General features: G+C 43.2%; 1 long non-coding RNA gene across 1 annotated transcript; it reads left to right on the top strand.

Annotated features, from left to right (window-relative positions):
* Positions 1 to 521: 521 nt before the first annotated feature.
* LOC125310844 lies at positions 522 to 21,731 on the top strand. The gene is made up of 3 exons (XR_007196369.1): positions 522 to 659; positions 12,396 to 12,477; positions 21,221 to 21,731. It is a non-coding gene; the product is annotated as an uncharacterized LOC125310844 (long non-coding RNA).
* Positions 21,732 to 22,178: the final 447 nt, after the last annotated feature.

The raw sequence follows: 22,178 nt of genomic DNA, 5'->3' as shown, positions 1-22,178 counted from the left end.
GCGTGCACCTGCCAATATGACTGTTGACATGCGCTCTTAAAATAGCATATGAACAACTCGCCATTGACTTCTGACCAGGTTTAGATGGTGTAAGATAGCGATTTTTAGACAACGCGCCAAACCCCTCCCTAGGTTGTTAATTGCCACACCCCTAGGCGCAATGTTTAAAAAATAAACGTGCAAAATACCGAATTAAACTTTGCGCGGGATGAAAAACGAGTTTTACGCCATGCGCTGGTGTCCAAAATACAGCCTTGAGTGTGAAAGTGATCCTTTTTACTCTATTTGCATTTCTAAAGATCAGAGGAAGCGAGGCAGCAGAAAACACCTATGCTACAGTTCCTGATGTGTGAGTGTGAGGCTCTGTGTTGATCTCTGGAGATGTCTTTCTGTGTGCGTGTGTGTGTGCGCATGTGTGTGTGTGTGTGTGCGTGCGTGTGCGTGTGTGTGTTTGCATGCATGACAGCACATCTGCTTATCTGACTCTCCCAGCCCTGCTCTGTGTCTCTGTGCCACATGCCAGAATTACACTGGGAGGAGAAAAAACCCCTCAAAATCCCACCATGGCTGGTCCACCACCATTCGCACATTCCACAGACCCCCTCTCCCTCTCCCAGTACCCGTCGCCAGCAGGCCTCTCTCCAGCAGGCCACCACCAGGTAAACAACCAGAACACTGTGTCCAGGTTCCTTCTCAACCTTCTCCTCAGGTCTTTATTTTGAGTAGAAGCTCAAATGTATTTATGAGTTTGCTTGTTTGTTTGTTTATGTTTAGGCTGGTAGAATGACCAACCTGTTTCTCAGGAGTGTTGTAATATGTTTGAAGAGTTTGGTTCCAAAACGCTATATCTCCATTTTTATCTTTAACGCTATATCTCCAAACATTAATAAATCTTTTAATTATTTAATTGTGTATTTCAGGTAATATCAATACAATTGCAGTTTTGCTGTTTTGACTGAGTAAAGATAAATCAGATAACAACTAGAAAATGTTATTGCGAGGAAATTACCAGTGCATGAAAATGCAAAACATAAGTAAGTATAATACTCTTTTGATACTCTTTTGATACTGTGAGGGAAATATATATTAAAGGATAATTCCGGTATTTAGCACTTTGAGTCCCTTTTCTGGTTTGTTTTGGATGAACTAGAGTGGTGGACACCGAAATTTTGACGATGGGTCCTGTCTCGACTTTTCTGACTCGTTTTGAATCGCCTTTACTGCTTCAAAGTGGCTGCCTATGGGCATGCACAAACATGTCCTTAAAACAACCCTTAACGTTCGTTTTCAAAACTGTGCAACTCACCGAGTGGTTAGTGGTGTTCGTTGATTATTAAAAACAAATATATCGGCGCAATGTATGATTTCCACCCGTGTTATTTGCTATTGTGGAACTATTTTTCCAGATACCTCACAACCACGTATAAACTTCCGTATAAAATATTTGAGCCTGAAGCATAGACAGTAAAAGAAGGTCTCGTGGAAAGACTACAACCAAATGTAAACAGCCCCCGTTTTCGGTGGCGCAGTAATATCAACGTGCAATGAGTCTTCCAACAGAAATCAATGGGATTTTACAAAATGCCAAATAAAACACGACAGAAACTGTATTTCACTACGCTACTTGTTTTGGAACATCAACAAACACCACTAACCACTCGTGAGTTGCACAGTTAGAGAACGAACGTTAAGGGTTGTTTTAAGAACATGTTTGTGCATGCCCATAGGCAGCCACTCTGAAGTAGTCAAAGGCTATTCAAAACGAGTCAGAAAAGTCGAGACAGGACCCATCGTCAAAATTTCGGTGTCCACCACTCTAGTTCATCCAAAACAAACCAGAAAAGGGACTCAAAGTGTTAAATACCGGAATTATCCTTTAACATAAAATACAAAACAAACTTTTATTTAGAAACAGTTGTGGGCAGAGGAAACAGACGGTGGGAGTCATAGTTGATGACAACTGACAGTTGAAATGGCTGAACAGTTAAATAGTTGAGTAGTTTAAATAGTTAAATTGTTTAATAGTGAATCATTGTAATGAGGACATTTATTTGAAGCTGAATTACTGTAGACGCAGAAATTTTGGTTAGAAGAATAATAATAAGAAGAAAAAGAAGACTTCGGATAACAGAACAGTGCATTTTCATGCACTGTGATAACCCAATTACCGTGGCAATGAAATTACCTGGAAAACCAAATGTAAAAAAATTATTTATGAAAATTCGTTGAAATGGAGGATACTGTACAGCTTTTTGGAAGCCAACTCTTCATTTGTTCCCTTACTTTGCACGGCATTGACAGTGGACGCCTTCAGAGAGCTGTTGGACGATGCTGTGAAGTATTTGAAGTGACTCCCCGGGAAACTGTCTGCGTTCAAGTTTCAAGTGCCCCAGAGGCAAATTGATCTCTGCTCTGTGGTAGTCAAATAGCTAAATCTGGGTGAAAGCGTTGGCTGGTCTTTGAGTTGTAGAGCGCGTGGTGGAAACACCAAAATAAGAACTCAACTTGCTGCTGCTGCAGGCAATGAGATGCATATTAATTTCAAATCTAATTTCGACTTCAATTGAAGTTAATTATGCAATTTTGCTGACGACGCCCTATCGTGATCTCACTGAACACATATGCAAAGTGGTCAGTAATCAATAATTAACTAAGGAAATCTATGCACGGCATGAACAGGGCATTTTATTTTCATTAAAAGCTATTCCATCCGGAACACTGAAACACTATTACTATGTCAAGATTCTGTCTCTCTCTCTCTCTCTCTTCTCTCTCTCTCACTCCTAATTTTGTTCTCTCTCTCTCTCATTCCATATACATACAGTACATCTAGACATGAGGTCAAGCAGTATGAAGGACCTCGCATGAAGGACACAACAACACTGCTTATACAACCTTGGTCAGCCTTTCCCTTCTTACCTCTTCTCCCTCCCTGCACCTTCCACCCTGGTCACAAACTCCTCCGCTCCGCTCCACAAACACTGACCCCACCATCACCACCTCTGCCCACCCCTGCCCAATGCCCACAGCCACCACCCCGCCCGGCTGTTTTCCCAGAGTGGGTGGAGGAGCACACCCTGGAGTTTCCGTAGGTGGAAAGAAGGGCTGGAGGGGCTGGCACATGTGCCTACTGTACGTCCATTGCAGCAGTGGTGGGTTTCAGGTCAAGGTCAAGTCTCATGTAAAGTCACCTGCAGGGGGAGATATACAGTTAGGCCTTACAGTTTTCTTACAGTTAGGTCTTACAGTTTTATTATTGCTCCTATTACAATTATGCTTGATGTAGGCTTTTTCAACTTTACAAAAGTCTGCAAAATGTTTGCAAAATACTATAACCATAACCATAGGTCTTACAGTGGGGCTATGTTTATGTGACCCCTTTGACATCAAAAGGCAACTATGTGTTTTTCTTGTGTGGTTCTGGAAAACTTACGAGACCGCTATGTACTTGGTTAATGAAATTGTAAGGAAAGATTCTTTAAACAAATTTCTAATAAGATTGAAAAAACACAGATAGATCAGAGAGGAGGGGGTGTTGATGGAGGAGCCACGTGAGTGTGAGAGTGAACGAGTGAGTAAGCAAAACAACCAGCCTTTTCACAATTTAAAGCTGGTCGTCTGGCACTGATGGGCAATTTTTCCTCCTGTCCGCCTGCGCTCCTGGGATTGCCACTCAGACTAGCGCCTGGGAGCCTGGGGCTGTCAATCACCTGTCCTCTGAGGCTGCTCTCTAATGCCCCGCCTCACGCCGTCTGGTAGGAACCACCCCCTCATTTCCCTATCTCCATCTCTCTGGCAGACTTTCTCTCTCTCTCTCACACCCCCACCTCTCTCTCTAACTCTTTGTCTGTGTTTTGTTTTAAAGTGTAATTCCAGCGAAAATTGACCCAAGGGTGTTTTTATGCATTAAAACACATCAAATAGGCCGTGGAGACAGTGTTTTCCGTTGATCAACTACTACAGAGTTTGCTCCGGTATATGCTCTAAAGCCCCAAATCGCAAACAGTGGATTAGCTAAGGGCCATGAGTGAAACGCTTCTCAAATAGCATTTTTTTAACCAGTAATATTGTTCAAAACAGCATCAAACCTCGTCAGTAGCTTGCTCAAGGTCCCTACACACAAAATGAAGCACCAACAACGTAGTTAACGAACCCTGAGCAAGCTACTGACGAGGTTTGATGCTGTTTTGAACAATATTACTGGTTAAAAAAAATGCTATTTGAGAAGTGTTTCACTCATGGCCCTTAGCTAATCCACTATTTGCGATTTGGGGCTATAGCGTATACCGGAGCAAACTCTCTAGTGGTTGATCAACGAAAAATACTGTCTCCACGGCCTATTTGATGTGTTTTAATGCAGAAAAACACCCTTGGCCTTGTGTCAATTTTTGCTGGAATTACACTTTAATGGCCAATTAATGTAAAAATGTGACAACCTGGTTTAATGAATGAGTTTTAAATGTCAAAACCTTTGTCGCTCACTTCCTCTCCGACCCCTTCATTATCTAGCCATCTCTCTCAATGTCTGTCCCTGCATGTCTCTGTTTCCATTTGTGTTCAAATCGTCATATGATGCAAATGTTTGACAAACTGGCCTAATGAATGACAGTTAAACATCAAAACCTCTTTTTTTCTTCCTCACCCTTCCACTCTCTGTCCCTCCAACCCTCCTCTCTCTATCCCTCTATCACTCTCTCTCCATTCCTCTCTCTCTCTTTCTCTCTCTATATCGTGGCTCTCCTGCCTCACTGAAGTGTCTTGCCCGGCACTTGGCCACGCTGACTGGGGTTTATTTTCTTAAGCGAACATGTTCCGCTTTATGGGATCAGAGCCATGTGGCAGGCTTGTCCGGGCAAGTTCACCACTGAGCTCGCAACATACTTTCAGCACGGCTCTTTAGCCAAAAGTGGGTCATACACACATTGCACATTTCCATATACAGTAGGAGCGCACAATGAGGTGTGCAGGCCGCGTTGCTTATGTCTGTTTGCCATGCAGTCTGCAATGTATGTAACACTATGACGTATGTAAGGGAATTCTTTTTTTGCAGGGATGCAGTGTGTATTGATTATATTGTGGAGGCGGAATATAATTAGATGTTGAGTGCATGCGTGAATGTTTGAGGCTAAACTGCAAACAAATTTGGCCTTGGTTTGATGGAATATTTGTGCCTTTATGATTGCCCTACTCAAAGTAGGTGGCCAAGGATATGGAAATGACCTTCCCTCCCAGTAGGTTCCACTGTGCTTCATCTCTCTCTCTCTCTCTCACCCACACACACACACACACACACACACACACACACACACACACACACACACACACACACATGGAATCCTTTGCTGGCAGAGACAAAGTATGTGCGCGTCATACTCCCTCTCTCCCAATCTCCCATTTTATCTCGCTGATATACAAAACAATTTCCAGCGCTGAGCATGAATCCAACTAGGTCATTACATGTGAAAATTGCCTTTCAGGAAATAACTGATAGAGCCTTGACCGGGCACAGAGGTGAGCTTTTTTTTGGGCGAGAAAGTACAGAATTATCTCTCATTTAATCTATTCATGTGTTTTTTCCCCACTGGAATATTCATGTGCATGGCCAAGCATGACTAGGCACAGCAGAAAGAAATTGGTCCAGTTCGCCCAATGAGGACATTAACGGCCATAACAGAATGCATCGAAAATAATGTTTTCATGATTTGGTAGTTTGGTGGGGAATGACCATTTTCCTCTCTTGGGGTTCTATTGCAGCTGCTATAACAAATACCCAACCAGAGGACACCTCTGTGCAGGGATGGATTATTGCACGGGCCTACCGGGCCCAGGCCCAGGGGCCCAAGGGGTCAGGGGGCCCTGAAGCCTAAGCCTTTGCATGGAATCATTGCCTCAATATCAACAAATCAGGATGTAGGCTATGAATCTGATTGAATTTAGTATCCCCAAAATGCACCAGAATACAGGAAATCACATCAAACAAATTTTAAAAAATTAAATATTTTTTATGTATTATATTATAATTAAATATACGACAATAAGTGGGGGGCCCTTAATACATCTGGGCCCAGGGGCCCAAAAGTTTATAATCCGCCCATGCCTCTGTGAAATGTAAAGGTGTAGTTCACAATTCTAATTCAATACACTCTTTGTCATATTTAGCTAATTGTGCCTGATGGTTCTCTCAATCTCTATTCAGTGTCTCTGACTGGGCCATAAAATATTCCAGGCAAGCTTCATGAGCAAGAAAGGGAAGGGAGTAACATTCATTTAATTGGCAGTTTAGCACCAATATCAACAACCTGTCGCCAGAATCACAGACTGAGCCTTTAAGTTTGGATCTCCTCACAGCAGCCTTGAGCACAGACATATGCTAGTGTGAGTCGCCTGGCAGCACAAAGCTGTTATGGAGTGAGCGATTTGTTGTTCCTGGAGGCTATTACAATGAGAACGACGGCAGAGTGACACATAATGCTGGCACACTGTCAGAGCCAGATACCGCTGACTAGCAAGGCATCATCAATCAATCCAGAGTGATAGATGTCATTAATGAGATTTTGTCTTGGATGCTTTCAAAGAGATCCAGATGCCAGAGTGTTGCATGACTGATGGTTGGATGAGAGAAAGAGGGAGGATTAGCCTCTGCTGGCCAGTCCAGACAAATGGCCTCCACTGAATCAACAGTTACAATGATCAAAACCTGGTTTTAGCAAAGTGCAAAAGGCTCATTGCTACCAGGAGAGTTATCACCCGTCTCGCGGAAAAGAAAGGCAGGTGATTAATAGCTTGGTCTCATTAGATGGCCGCATTCTACAAACATACAGACACACACATACACACACACACACACGTATATGATTGCCCATAGTAATGTAGGGGCCATCTGAAGGCAGGGATCACACTGGTCAGCGGCAAGTGGCAGGTTTCCTATTGTTTTCTATGGTTCGGCAGCAGAACTTCTCTCTCCTCTCTCTCTTCTACTTTCAAAGTGCAAGGCGCGAGAGTATTCAATTGTCAGTTTACACAAACCGCTTGTGTTACTTAGGAACGAGATAGAACTTATTATGGTCTGAGCGTTGCGTTGCGCTTACCGCATGCCGCTTCGTCATTTCCAGTGTGATCCCTGCCTAACTAAACATCATTAAAAGGATGGACAGACACATGCATTTTGTGTTTTATGTGAGCTCAAAAAACACAACATTCCTATGGCGTTGACAGATGGAAAAAATTAAAGCCAAAAAGGGGGCGGGGGTAGTGCAGACATTTGACTATTTGCAGATATTTGGACTATTGGCAGATAGTCAAGATTGAATGTCCCTAAGTGTAACTGGTGGGGAGCCAGAAGGCCTGGACATGACCTCTCTCTCTACAGTTCAATCTTCTCAGTGTGCCATGCAAATAGAGCTCGTCTTGCTCTGGAGAACTATAAATGTGTTGCTGTACATAGCACATTGGAGACTGGGGAATTCACATCAATTAATCAAATTTGTATCAGTGCCCAGGCTTGCTTTTGTTGCTTTCCCCTAAGGTTACAAAGGGCAAAATCAGTGGAGGGTCGAAGCATTTGTGGAATTATGTCAGAGACCCATGACGCAAGGGGGCGGTAATCGTTGGTATCGTTTGCATCGTGTCATCACGGGCATTTTGTGGCACAGCGGGGTGCCGCGTCGTGGCACCGGCACATGGGAGCTGGACGTGCCAAATTTCCATTGGCCTCCGCTGGCGTCAGTAAAAAACACGTTCCTCGGCAACTCAGCGGAAAGTTTCCTGGGTGCCTGTCTGAGAAACTCTAATCTGAGGTGAAAGGGACAGATTGGCCTTTGGGGACAAAATCCATTAACTCCCCCCCCCCCACTTTCACCCGCTACAAACACACCACCCCATTTCTCCACCCACACCATGACCTCTATCAGTCTACCCTCCATGTTCCATTTTTCTCTCTCTCCTCTCTCTCTCTCTACACCTCTGCTCACATAAAGGAAGCACTCACTCGGATAGGTAGTGTCCATTTTTTGTCTACCGTCAGGCCTCCTGCGCCACTGCCTGACCATTTCATTGAGTGATATGGAGAGACCTGCTCATTTAACCTCCCACTGTTCTCTGAACGCTTCTGTTTTCCAAACCAATTGTCTGTGATTCACGGTGCAGGAATGAAATCTGTTCTCGTTTCCTGCCAAAATAAAAAAGGGTATGGGGGCTTCGGTTCCTAGGCGGTATGAATGGAAATTCATCTGCCTAGCACTTCATTTAAAAAAAAAAAAAAAAAAAAAATAAAAACATGTAACATCTTCAATTTCATTCAAGCCAGCCAGCCGGCACATTTGTAATTTTTCTCTTATTCAAAGCCTCAGCGAAGCTTGTGAACAGCGCTTGACATTTTTTTCCCCTGATACGGCATTATGTTCACCCAGGGAAGAAAAAGAGTTAATGCAAGCTACATTTCACAGGCAAGCAAAATAGCAATTTATTACTTGTGATCACAGCCATACCCTCTCCTGTGACTCCCACCCAGCAGGCATCCTATATTGGCTAAATATAAACACGTACATAGGACCATTTCTCTCAGGCTGCCCTTTTCTGATGTGGGTTTTAGTACTTGGAAAGGTGCCCGTGTTGATATAGCTGTCCAGCCGCTGAGCACCGAAATCCACTCAGACAGTGAGTGAGCTGAGCAAAAGAAAGAGAGAAAGAGAGAAAGAGAGAGGAGGCCCACATGTGCAAAGAAAAATACCACCAATTTTTTTCAGAGGGATTGCCTGAAGAACACAAAAAAGGGCTGTCTTCTATGATGCTATGGAGAGAGAGAGAGAGAGAGAGAGGGACAGAGAAAAAGAGAGAAGAGGGAGAGAAGAGTGAGAGGAATAAAACCAACAAACAGAAAAAAAAAGACTGGGCAGTATTTTCGAGGCATGAGGCTCACGCTTGGCTCGTTTATTCGCTGCTAAGCCCATTTCGCGTGTCGCTCCGGCGTGTGGCGGCGGACTTCAAAGGCATAGCACTCCAGCCGAGCTGGGAGGGGAAACACTGAGTCTTTAATCTGCTGCTTTACTGTGCTAATTTATCACTACTAGTTCAGCCTCCAGAGGGATGCCGGCCTGCCGGCCTGCCTGCCGTTGTGCCGCCGCTGTCAGTGGAGAGGCGGTTATTCTCTGTTCTCCATGGCCCATGGGCCCATCTCATTGGTCTACCCACCGCATCCGCATGGGCCAGTCGTGGTGGTCGTCTCGGCAGGGTTCAAAGTTGCGATTTACAAACACATTCAGGGGTCAATCATGCAAATAGCATGCTCTCTAGCTTCCTCAGATTTAATTAATTAATAATAATAATAATAATAATAATAATAATGATAATAGAAATAAATACTATTAATAAATAATAATAAGTTACATTCATATAGCGCCACTCACAAAACCAATGTCACTTCACACAAACGTGATTACTCTTTCCTTTGGACTGGGATACAGTACAGAAGTCAGAATTCAATGTCTCCATGCTTCGTGTCTGTCAGCGGGCTTTGCCGGCTGGTGTGTCGTGGTGGTTGTAAGATGTGGCACTGATGATGAATGGGCGAGTCCTCCGCTGGTGGCGCTCCCCTGTCACGCTCGGGCAGAGACCAGCTGTGCCCCATCTGCCCCGTGCCCCCACTCCTCAACCCCTCTCGCCCCCCAAACCGATCTGCACAAGCGAAGGCTAAACCTGCCACTTCGCCATGAATTTCTTCCCAAGAAAGACGCACTCTGCCAGAGGCTAAGAGTCAGAGGCATGACTCACTGGCTAACATTCAGCGTATTAAATCCCATGTTTAGCAGAAACCACGGAATGCAGTGGTCACATAGCTGTGCCCGATACATGCTACTGCTAACATGTGAACCTATCGTGGGTTGAGGTCATCTGACTCAACCGGTCTCTAAGAATCAAATATCGCTCCTTTGCTTTTCCACTGAAAACATGGAAAAAACATTAGTTTATTGGTGGAATCCTTGCACAGGATGCCAGAGTTTACCCTCCCTTGTTAACGGAGAATGCATCGGCTATTTGTCCACATGAGGGAGAGCTGCTCTGTATTGATCTGACTTTTGACCTCTTGGTCCAGATAGGTCGGATGGCACTTGAGAACGACCTGCATCAGCGGAGGGAGAGTTAATCCATCGGACTGGATCCATTCTCCTAATGGATGTCGAGAAACGGGGGGGGATGATTGAGAGATGGAAGCTCGGCGGCTGACCGCCGGTGTGTGTGTGAAACATGTCAGCGCTCAAACACACACAGTTTCTCGCTCTAACTCTCCCTCACTCTGCGCCCGTGCTGCACCTCTTCAGAGCGTAGTATGTCTTTCACTGTCAGCTGGAATAAAGGGGATGACGAAGGTCGGTAGTGACAGAGAGGGGAAAGCGATTTATCAAAGGTGTGTGTGTGTGTGTGTGTGTGTGTGTGTGTGTGTGTGTGTGTGTGTGTGTGTGCATGTTAGAGAGAGAGAGAGAGAGAGAGAGAGAGAGAGAGAGAGAGAGAGAGAGAGAATGTGTGTGTGTGTGTGTGTGTGTAAGACAGAATGTGATTATGAGTGATTATGTGTCTATGAGAGGAAGTGAGTTAGTGTGTGTCTCTCTCTCTCTGTGTGTGAGTGTGTGTGTGTGTGTGTGTGTGTGTGAGATAGAGGCCATTAGAAAGGGACTTTCCCCCTGCACACCAGGAGGAAGCTCGATGAAATATGGAGCCATCTTGGGAGACCCCATGCTGTGCGGCACAGTACACCAGCTATACTCTTGGAGGTCTGTGTGGTGGAGAGCCCTGCTTTTGATGCCCTGTTTCTACCATTATTTATCCAACTGATGGCGATGTTGGTGGGCAATGCACTGTTATGCTAAGGTTTGTTTGTTTGCAATGATGGATGATTCAAATCCGTCACCACCACAATCCAAGGAGCTCATCAAAAAATGTCCTTAGGGTTGGCACCAAGTCTGATACCAATCAACTGACTAATCACATTTCCATTTTCATGAAATAGAACCCTTTCACTTCAGATGGATGGCAATTCAGAGGAAAAAAAGAGAAGGACTGGTCAGTAAATGGCCTCTGGTTCAAACTACTGCACACAAACCCTATTTTTCCCCCATGAGCTCTTTATTTACTTGATGACACGTCACATTTCTAAGCACCTCTGGGAATTTCATGCAGGTTTGCCTCCCCATTGTGTTGAGAATAGCATCTTTAATTACCCCAAGATTTCAGGAATCTTGCTGATACCTTACCCAGGCCAAACTCACAACAGAGGCTTATTGCAGTACAAGCAAGTGCCAAGTATTTATGTGTGTGTGTGTGTGTGTGTGTTTGTGTGTGTGTGTGTGTGTGTGTGTGTGTGTTTGTCTGTCTGTCTGTTTGTGTGTGTGTGTTTGTGTGTGCGTGTGCATACGTGTGTATGCAAGCATGTATATGTGCATGTCTCTGTGTGTGTGTGTGTGTGTCTGTCTGTGTGTGTGCGTGTCTCTCTCTCTCTCTCTCTCTTTCTCTCTGTGTGTGTGTACGTGTGTGTTGTATAACAGCTAAATAGTGATGTGACCACGCTATAATTAGCCGAACAGTTGAACAAATGGAGCCGCAGCGAAACCAATCACATGAAACTGGAGAGAAGACAAACAGCGCTAGAATCGGGGCACAGGTGGTGGCTGCCTCAAAAAGAGCTCATCGAGAAAAGGAGGTGTGCCAATCATCAGGAGATCACAGTGATTAGCAGAATGATTAGGGCTAAGATGGAAAAAACAGAGCAAGACACATTGGCACTTCCATTGCCTGCTGATGAGATGCAATACCACAGAGTGGATGGGGGCCCTTTTGCAAGCTTTGACTGGCTTTGAAATCTGATGGAGGAGATGTCTCCTTTTCATTTCAGAATATTATATGGCATGCCCCACAAATTCAGTCGTCCTTCGCAAAAGAAAGAAAAGTGTGTGTGTGTGTGTGTGTGTGTGTGTGTGTGTATGTGTGTGTCCTGCTGAGCTCCTGTACCTTTTGTGATCTACATACTTTTGAAAAAACCCAAAACCCTAAATTCTTCACCATGATATTCATGCTCTTCGCTTAATCACTCTTGAATCATTCTTCCCCTTAAAAGGAGCTATTTGTGATTCTGGTGAAATGTTAAATGGGAGCTCAATGGCCAACACAACTCATGATTGCCCATTTACAGACTGGATTGTATGTGTGGATACTGGAGTTTTTTGAGTGCACACACAGCACAGACACTTTTACGGCCATAAGGAGCAATTCACTCATTTTGACCAAGAAAAATGCATTAGATGAGACTCACAGACTTTACCTTTAATGTTCTATAGCCTATTAGATGTCCTATGTCCTAATGATACTATAACTCTGTACTCTCTCTGTACTCTGTACCCTTCTAGTCCTTACCAAGGTCAACGGGAGAGCTGGGGTGAGGACGTGGGTTGCTAGGGAGCACCCAAACAAATGCTGTGGCATAAACAGGTAGGCTTGGAATAAGCAACGTGACAGAATTTGATGCTAGAGGTGTGGAAAATTTCATCACACTCCTCCCGAACCACGTAATTGTTTGCACACTAAATATTTGATGTGAATGAGCTGAGGTGGTATCATCAGACTGTTGACATATCAATGCTCATTTGAAATGAAATCAAATTGTTGTGACATAAGAGTTAATTATTTAAGAGTTCACCAAACCGGTAATCATGTCCGGATGATCACGGCACATTGGTTGCCACAGTTAATCTGGCAGCTAATAGTATTTGCCGTTACTGTCATTAACTCCTCATTTGTCAGAGGAGAAAAGTCATTGGATTCTCAAACAGAGATGGCCTTCTGTTACAAGACCAGTGAGACTGCGAAAGAGCACACAGCTCCCTCTAAACATCTCAATATTCTATAATGAGGAGGACCAATGATTAAAAAGATCAATTACTGTAAGAACATTTAGAGTTATAGATTGAGGCCAATGTTATGACCTGGATATATATTCATCACTATCAAAGACAGATTAATGAGAAATTCTATCTGTTGTGCAATGACTGCATGCCCACCTAAATTGATATCCCCAGTCATTTAAATGCATTGATATCTATTGATTTTTATGACTGCGATCATGTGTCCATATCCATACATGCATTCCCTCTATAGAAGCATGCAAAACCCTCATCATCACTTACATTATCTGTCACGACCCATTTAAGGGAGAAATTAAAAAACGTTTCCAGGAACCCTCTACAATTTCCACGCGTACAAAGATGTAAAACCATGCAAAGCAGATGCAGAGAGTTCATGTGATAAAACATTACTTCTCATGTTGATATCATGAGCCGTTAAAGCTCCTGACTGCACCATCTGAAGACAAAAGAAAAAAACACTCAGTTAATCTTTGTCATCCATCATTGATGGGACTGAAAAATTGATCTGCGTTTAACATTAATCACTTAGCAGACGCTTTTCATCCAAAGCGACTTCCAGTGCAGGGAAGGCATGCGTCTTATCAGCATGTTTGCTTCCTGGGGATCCAATCCGTGACCTTGGTGTTGTTCGCACCCAACACCACCAGTGCATCTAGCGGTGCAGGAACACCATATCTACATGCACATAATATATTACAGAACCATAACTCTTCCATAAATCTTACATTTAGGGGTGATAATATTAGATAACTTTGCTTATCTGACACACAGTGGGTGGAAGAATATGTTTAGAAAAAAACAACTCAATCTCCATGGCATTCCTGTAACATTCTGAAGAGCACACGTGTGCTCCAGAGATAACCATGTTTGGCATACAAAACTGCAGTGTGCAGTGTGCCTCAGAGTAGATACTGTGCTGTGTTTATCACTGTGACATATGGGCACCCTTCAGAGAGATACTGGGATAATTAATTCTCATGAGGAGAGGTTCATAAATGGCTGATTTGCCACATGAAGTTAAGCTGATCAGATGAACTCATGACATAGAAGTGGCTGAGAAGGGTTGCCAGAGCTTGTGCACCAACTCCAGTCTCCTCTGAAGTTATAAGTAACAAAATTAACAATGCGTGTCTTTTTGCATGTCCATGTGACTAGATTATAAACAAAACCAGTGACAGCCAAGGCATTTGCGGATATTCAGGTGTTTGGTATGCACACAGGAGCACGGTGGGGAGAGACAAAGTTACAGCTGCGGCGACGACATGAAAGCATGAAAAATTGTCATTTTGACAGGATGATTGTGATCAAAACAAAAACTCTTGCTTGTAAATCTAATTTTGACATTTGCTTACATGTTACTCAGAATTGAAATACTGCAAGTGTGTGTGTGTGTGTTTGCACTCTTCTCATCGATGCTGAGAAGAGTGCAAACTCACATGCAGATTTATGATGAAGAGGAGAATATATATTATTATTATAAGTCTAACACCATCCATGAGATCAAGGGTGCCTACTTTCTGTAAAGTTAAGCCCAACTCTATTCATACCCACGCTCCATTTTTGATTAGTACTTTCTCTGAATTTGACCAGAAGTTTTCTTATAGTAGGAAATTATATAAAAATGTGTTTGCCGAATTATTTTCTGTATTTTGTAACACACTAATGTAATTTCCATCAAGAAGAAAACTTTTGGTCAAATTACTATTAATCAAAATGTGGCATCAAATGAATAATGTTGGGCTTGACTGTACGCATATTTGAAAGGGAGGAAAACAAGCAAATAAGGCTGCAATTGGTGCTTTTTGCCATTTGTACTGTACAGCGACTATGAGACATAGAAGGGGGAAATTGAAGGGCTTCAAGAGGGTTCATCACGTTAAATACAACCTTATCTCTCCATAGTCTATGTTAAAGGTACACTATGCAAAATGTTCACCTTAATATAACCTTTACGAAGCCAATTTGATGGTAAACTAACTTGTTATACGGGAATCGTTCACCTAGCATAGCCATACAGCATAACCATAGCGAGTCGCTATTGAGAGAACCAGCCAGGCAACTTCAAGAATAGTCGACTATCATGCGAGAATCGTGACACATTACCTTGTCGGTAGATATAGTCCTTTTTAGATTTTTTTGTCTGTTGTTAATCCTTCTCCTCCACAACAAAAGCATTTTCATTGTGTACAGGGTGAACAAGCCACGAGAAGTAAGCTATTTACAACGGCAGGGTAAAATATGAATATATTGCAACTCTAGGGGGAGCTCTGCATAGTATACCTTTAATCTAACAATACTTTGTTTCTGGATGCCAAAAGTCCAAGACCACTAGTGCTATGTGTCTCTTGCTGCACTAACCCTGACCTGTATGTGTGGATCCAGCCTATAGACTTCCAAGCAGAACAAACATGGCCAGGGTGCTTCAGTGGCAGCTAAAGACTATATTCCACTGCTTGTCACCAAACTGGCAGGAGCTTTATCCCTCCCAAAATGAGACAGAAATATCATGCATCGTGCCATTTTTCAAACGTCATTTGAGAGGACATATTTTCTTTCCCTTCTGAATTCATCCATGCTAAAAAAAAAATGAAACGGCAACCGTATCAGCCCAATTAGTACAGCTGTCATTGATGCCACAGCTTGGTTACTGTTGGGAAGGGGTGTGTGTGTGTGTGTGTGTGTGTGGGGGGCTTTAATGAAGGGTGGCTGTGAGTACAGGATTAGATGGGATTCGTTCAGTCACAGAAGAAAATGCCAGCCTGAAGCAAACCACACATCAGATAACTCTGGGATTCCCCTCTCATAAAATCAAATAACCCAACATGAAGCGAACGATTGAGATAGATAGAGTGAGAGAGTGTGTGTGTGAGGAGGAGGAGATGGTGACAGAGAAAGAAAGAAAGAAAGAAAGAAAGAAGGAAAGAAAGAAAGAAGGAAAGAAAGAAAGAAGTAAAGAAAGAAAGAAAAACAGGAGAGGGTGACAGAGAACATTGGAAATACTGTTAAATACTCATTTGCATGTTGAAAAGCTGTTTTAACCCAGCGCCCTGTGCAACTGATGCAACGATCTGAGACTTCAAGAACGCTGATGCCAGATGGCGGAAGAGTGGGTTGCCTAACTGATTAAAAGAGCAGACACTGAATGTCAATGAGGGGCACAGCCATGGCGCGCGTCAACTGTGACTGTATCGACTTCATTAAGTCGCATTGATAGATAGATAGATAGATAGATAGATAGATACTTTATTGATCCTCAATTGTAACAGGATTTGGTTAACTAAATTTGAAACTGATTTCTGAACAGATCAGAATGAATGGGAATAAGGATCGGATAAAGGGAGTGTTTTAGGCCCTGTATACACGTATCCAGATATTTTTTAAATGTATATTTTTCTATTTGCGTTTATTTTTCAAATTCTGTCCACATTTGTTTAAAAAATATCTCCCTACAGAGTATAACGCAAACTACAGCTGATATTGTGACAGTATCTCCTATTGTCATGGTTGCCATTCTTGCTCTTGCTGTATCGTTTCTCGAAGTCTCAGTTTTACTTGTCCATACCGGTGATTATAAAAGTCCCTAAAGTCCCTTTAGCAAGGCATTTACAGCCGGGCTACATTGGCCGCCGACTAAAGCGTTGCATTTGTGGAGCGTAAAAATAGTTTAACAGCTGGGCGGAGCGTATAAATAGTTTTAGAAGATTGGGCTTTTTTTTGAATGTGCACAGTGCTCTCACATCTGGTGTAGCCAGATAATAGTAGTACTACTACAATAATACTGATAACAGTAGAAGCTCATTGTTGCAGCATAAGCTTGGCGAGCAAAGCGCTTCAGTTGTGCACCTGGCGTAACACTGCTGTTAGAAGACCGTAGTAATTGTTTTTCGAATGTGCGCAGTGCTCTCACGTCTGGTTTAGCCAGTTCCATTGATTATAGTGGAAGTTAATTGTGGCATCGTACGCCCCATCAATGGATCTCTTCAGTTGCGCTCCTAGAACAGCTGTTAGTGAGAGAGGAGTGGACAGGTTGACAACGTCATGTGAGCTGCTATAGTATGTTGTCCTGTCGTCACTCTATCACCTTGACAACATCATTGACATTGGGATCTGAGGAAATGCCGTCTCTTTGACACACGGAAAAAGTGTGCAGTGGTGGTAATTGAAAGCTTGATTAAATTCCGTCGCACCGTTCCGTTAATCTAAATGGACTTATTACAGTAGGTGTCCAACACAATTGTTCATATTTAATGAGGATTTCAAAAGAAATCAGACAGAACAATGGTGCTTAAAAACACAATGGAAATCCAACTTAAATAATCAGATCAGATCAAGGCAAGTAATCTGATCACACAGTTAATTAAAAATCAGTCAATTGTCTGCATGGCTGGTTGATGGTTCCTTTGCTACAGGGGATCCCATCAACTTCCTATGCCAATGACAAGATGGACACAGCTCAAAAGGAAACATTTATAACATCAGAGTTGTAATACACTAAACAAGCAGAGGCGTATATCTTTCCTTGGCCGTGGGTCCTGTGAGGGGATAGCAATCTCGAGGAGGTTATTTTAGCAATGTAGCCAGATGACTCTGCATGGTGAAACCACCAGGTTTTGTGACGGATGTTTTTGAACTGCCACCTACTACAAATAGACCAGCAAGCGTGAGAAAAAAGGTCACGCTGCAGTACTGTTAGCGGACATTCAGAGAATAGTTATTTTAGAGGTGTAAATTTATTAGATTATAAGATTTGGTTCCGCTTGTTTCAGCATTGTTCACCAGCCCCAATGAAGTGAAAAACTTCTGCAGTGCTTTGACATGCATTAACACTGTAGAATGGCAAATCAATCACAGGGACAGTTATTGATTTTACTGAGTATTCTGGCATTACAGACAGGTGATGCATTACTCTACATTAAGAGCTAAAACAGTGAAATTGTAGGTTGACACAAAGAGAGTTAAGTGAATCTTACCCACTTCTTTTACTGGCAGAAAAGATCATGTTTCCACTGACCCAAACAAGGAGTGATTCATTCGCTCTTGCCTAAAGTCAGGCCTTTGGGTTGGTTTTCCTTTCCCACTGAGGAAGAAGGCAGCTCTGTCCTACAAGGCCTGACAGGTGCAGCGTGTACATTGGACAGAGAGAGAGAGAGATGTTGCCAAACTCAACTGGGGACGCGCCCAAAACACACGTTTAGAGAGAGAGAGAGAGAGTGAGAGAAAGAGAGAGAGAGAGTGAGTGAGAGAGAGGGAGAAAGAGAGGGAGAGAAAGAGAGAGAGAGAGAGAGAGAGAGAGAGAGATAGAGGGAGAGAGAGAGAGGGAGAGAGAGAGAGAGAGAGAGGGAAGAGGGCCAGGATCAAGATGGAAAAAATGATGAAGATAAATGAGGCTTGGAACACCACAGCCGCCCAGGCCGGCCAAAAATACTTGGTGGGACCAGACAGACACACAGTGATGGGATTGTGCATTTCGGTGTAACTTTCCTCACAGACATCCTCACTCAAAGGTGGCTGGCTCTTCAGGGCCTGACATAGATGATGCGGAAACAGGCTCCAGCAGAGGCGGAAGAGAAAAAAAAAAGCTCTCAAGAAACTCAGCCCCATCTCTTACTGTTATATGATATCTGTTGCTACATCACAGTTGTATTACTTCACAGGAGGATGCCTCTCTTGGGAACTGAACAAACTAGTTTGAACCTCTTTAAATGTTTTGGTGTGCTCACCAATGTCCTACTCGTCTTCGGTGACACCGACAAAGGGCACAGACCACAAGGCGCATGCTTGAGTCTTAGAAGCACAAGCCAGGTCTTTCAGCCCACCTCTGATGTTCATCTCGGTTCCCTCTGTCTTGAAAGCGATCCTCTTTGCCCTCACACACAGGAACACACACACACACACACACACAGAAACACACAAACACACACTCTCTCACACACACACACACACACACACACCACACACACACAGGAACACAGAAACACACACACTTACACACCACACACACACACACTCACTCACACACACAGGTCCCTGGCAAGGGGGAGAAGGGCTGACAAGGACTGTGAGACGCTCCGAAGGTAAAGGCATCTAAAAATGGCCACCCCTCTCAATCAAGACGTGAAACCGAACCCTGGAAAAACAGGCTGAGGGACGAGCATTCTGCAGATATTCTGAGGAGCCGAGCCTTCCGGAACCCTCCGCTCTCAGGTTTCGGCCATATGCCCTCGCCCCACCAGTCCCCTTCAGGACTTGCAGTGCACCTTGTGGCTCAACTCGAGTGACGGGGTGCCTAAAAGTGGGGAATGGGTCACCCGCATGAGACTCCTCTGACATGTCTCAGTGTGACCTTGCTGCACAATTTAAAGCTTGCGGAGATCCATAAGCCATGACGGTATCATTTGCAGAGGTTTATGTGTTTCCATAAACACAGTTATTTCCTTACCATAGCGATGCGACACATCCAAACCCTGCTGATTCCCTTTCAGTCACTGAGCATGTACTGTACATGGTGGTGTTTTTATAATACAATGTTTATGTACATATCCAGTAAATATGATATGTGACATAGGTATTAATATGAATATGTGCAATTTTCTTCTCCATATTTTTTCTCAACCACGTATACAGTACAATTGGTTCTCTTGTGATCTGACAACTATCCAAGCTCTGCTACAAAATGTGTTGTCTTTCATCTAGACCCAAACTGCAACACACACAGCTACAAATGTGCAATACTGAGTCATTTCCATATCAAAGCATGCTGCATAACTTCAGTCCTATTTGAATTATCGCATCAAACAGACAACATAAATAACAAACAAACTTCAACTAAATTGAAATCAAGGGTCAAGATCAATTGACTCTTTGAAAGCACAATGTCAGTGATTAAGGCTATTGTTCCTTTCAATTTGCACCATTAAATCCTAACTGGAAACCATTATAAGAAATGTGGAACTGGTTTATTATTAACAGGCTGGCTAATTAGTGATATTATGGAGATTCATATGAGGGAGGAAAATATATACTGTGTTTTTGTACTGTATGTAAGCTACTGGTTTTCTTTAACAGGTATGGATTTTATGTGTTCACAGCTAGTGACTATGTACCAAGCAATACTAAATGTGTTGTTGGTGCTGAGAAACAACACCCCATTGCTCATAAACTCGTTTATATAAATGATTCCCAAAGAACTTTGGTGGAGATGTTTAGGTTTGCCAATAAACCATTTTGTACTATGAGTAAATAAAAAAAAAACACACATTAAAAAATATCCCCTTGGAAAAACTAAGAAGACTAATAGCATGGCTCTTATTTTCCATCCAGAGTGTTACGCCTGTGACATACCTGCCAATTTCAGAACACAACCTTACACGCAACTTATTTAGTAATTACATAATATCCTCCAGCTGTTGTAAGTGCATGCTGACATTTTTTTAAAAAACAAAGAGGGGGGATGTGGGGGTGATCAAAATCACAAGTGGATACCTCAGGCCGTCCATGCATGTCCAGTGTGTGTGTGTTTGCATGTAGCCAACTGAGTGCCAATTCCCAACAGGCATTATCACATTTGGAGAACAGGAGATGCAGGCAAACATCACATGGCGAACTCTTTCAGTGCACCGAAGGCACCCCGGGGCCAGAGACGACAGTGATGGTGGCTACAGTTGTATGCGCGGAGTCTGTAGCAGTTACAGTACTGTAACTTTGTAAAGTCTCTGGGACAGAAATAAACGAGCACCCCCACACACACAAACACACACACACACAAATGGTGCCCTCGTGCCAACCGTGGCATACCATCCCTTGGCCATGATCTGCAGCACCTGCTTCTCTTTGAGGTTTGAGAACATGCTGCGTGGCAACGGAAATCCCCAAGTCAGTCAGCCGTGCTGGGCAGGCCCAAAAAATTCACCATTTGCACAAACCGTGCAGAAAAAATTGAGAACTCTGGGCAAGACAGAGGCAAACAGAAAGAGAGAGAGAGACAGACAGACAGACAGACAGAGAGAGAGAGAGAGAGAGAGAGAGAGTTGTAGAGAGTGCCCGCCCACCAAGGTCGGTCATGCAAAACAAGTCATTCAGAAAATCCCATAGTTTATCTTCTTACCTGGTAATCCAAAACCAAAAAAACAATCAATAATACTGCCGTGGGGCCCTGTGCTGTGAACATGTTGTTAATTGGCACACACACACACACACATGCCAGTTCTTTGGTCAAGTGGTGCTGGCAGTTTAATCTACCTTGCTAAAGGCTTGTAAAACAACACACAAATAGAGTGAACATGTGTCTCTCTTCTGTCTGTGTCTCTCAGAGGAGGGTGCTGAAAGATTCCGAGAGCCAGCGACATGCCTTGTAGGAGCAGACACGGAATGAAGTCACAAACATACCTTTCAACCAGACAATTCATTTACAGCGAAATCAGCAAGCTGGCATGGAAGCAGTCGGGGCTCAACACATCATTGTGCAGAGTCAAAGTTTCACCGAGAAGGTGAATTAAAGTGACAATGTTATGTACATTTAGCCTACTCCCACAGAAAAGATATTTATGCAAATGTTTAATCAATATGTGCTGAAAAATCACTTTAAATGACATCCAAGCATGGGCTTGATAGGTCTGTTCCAATCAAGGCTTGGTGAAATGAACAAGACGAAGTGAAACGTTGTCGGTGCTGGGAAAATCCCAAAAGGCACTGACCATTCCATAATTAAACAGCCTAAATATCAATCGATGGAAAGACTGTATAACACTGCAACAGCAGAGGTCTGTGTTTCACTGAAGCTCAATCATGGAAACTACATCATTAAAGTGAAGTGAAATCTTATTGTGAAAGTTATTCGTTTTTTTATTTAATGGAACAAGACAATTAAAATGACAGTGGGCACAGCCTACCCTCAGAACTGAGTAAGGGTTACGAGGGATTTACGAACCAATTATAACATAACAAGGGGACTGGACAGCAGAAATCAGATGGCTGCCTCATTCTTTACAGCTTCTGAAGCCTTTGTTTTTTCCCCCCTCTCTGGGATTAAATGATTTGGGGTTTCATAAAATTGCCCATTTTTCCCACAGACAGGTCATTTCACTGAGCGTGGGTAATAACAGGTGGTTTTGTACTCATATTCTCTCATACGCGTATTCAAATAGACACAAAGCCAACACGAGAGTCCACAGCTTAGCATGGTAACACTGTAACAAACTAGCATGAATTTTAGTAGTATCAAAATCTTTCAAAGCCTTTGAACAAACATATTTGTCAGTCTTACAATGA

The sequence above is a fragment of the Alosa alosa genome, chromosome 17, assembly GCF_017589495.1.
Source record: "Alosa alosa isolate M-15738 ecotype Scorff River chromosome 17, AALO_Geno_1.1, whole genome shotgun sequence".
Classification (NCBI taxonomy): Eukaryota; Metazoa; Chordata; class Actinopteri; order Clupeiformes; family Clupeidae; genus Alosa; species Alosa alosa.
This window is presented reverse-complemented; position numbering and strand designations above follow the sequence as displayed.